This window comes from Schistocerca piceifrons, chromosome 3 (assembly GCF_021461385.2).
Source record: "Schistocerca piceifrons isolate TAMUIC-IGC-003096 chromosome 3, iqSchPice1.1, whole genome shotgun sequence".
In the NCBI taxonomy this organism is placed as follows: domain Eukaryota; kingdom Metazoa; phylum Arthropoda; class Insecta; order Orthoptera; family Acrididae; genus Schistocerca; species Schistocerca piceifrons.
The window spans coordinates 188,888,818-188,889,602 of NC_060140.1; the positions used below are offsets into that span (position 1 = coordinate 188,888,818).

The 785-nt window shown below is 49.6% G+C and overlaps 1 pseudogene; it reads left to right on the plus strand.

The window, feature by feature from the left end:
• The first annotated feature begins 223 nt into the window (after positions 1 to 223).
• On the plus strand, positions 224 to 341 carry LOC124790809 (annotated as a pseudogene).
• Positions 342 to 785: the final 444 nt, after the last annotated feature.

Below are 785 nucleotides of genomic sequence, written 5' to 3' on the forward strand. Positions count from 1 at the left end.
ATAGGGAACGGGGAACAACTACAGATACCAGAAGTACCATCCGATACACACGTCAGGTGGGTTGCTGACTATTGATTTATATGTAGAAAAGACTTCCTAACAGTTTAATGTTTATGTTATGTTAGCAAATTTCTTTTCCTCGCATTTCATGGAGCACATTTAACATCCTTTGTAAGCCGCTTCTTTAGTGCATGAATTACATTTCCTCAAGATTCTTCTGAAGGCCAACGGCCTTGCCGCAATGGTAACACCGGTTCCCGTCAGATCACCGAATTTAAGCTTTGTCGGGCTAGGCTAGCACTTGGATAGGTGACCACCCGGTCTACCGAGCGCTGTTGGCAAGCGGGGTGCACACAGCCCTTGTAAGGCAAACTGAGGAGCTACTTGATTGAGAAGTAACTGACATACGGCCGGGAGAGCGGTGTGCTGACCACATGCTCCGCCATATTCGCATCCAGTGACGCCTGTGAGCTGAGGATGACACGGCGGCCGATCGCTACCTTTGGGCCTTCATGACTTGTTCGGGAGGAGTAGTTTAAGATTCTTCGTAAGAATCTGAGTGTGGCGTATGCTTCTCCTACTATTTATGTGGTGATTCCACTTAAGCCCGCAGCTCGTGGTCGTGCGGTAGCGTTCTCGCTTCCCACGCCCGGGTTCCCGGGTTCGATTCCCGGCGGGGTCAGGGATGTTCTCTGCCTCGTGATGACTGGGTGTTGTGTGATGTCCTTAGTTAGGTTTAAGTAGATCTAAGTTCTAGGGGACTGATGACCATAGATGTTAAGTCC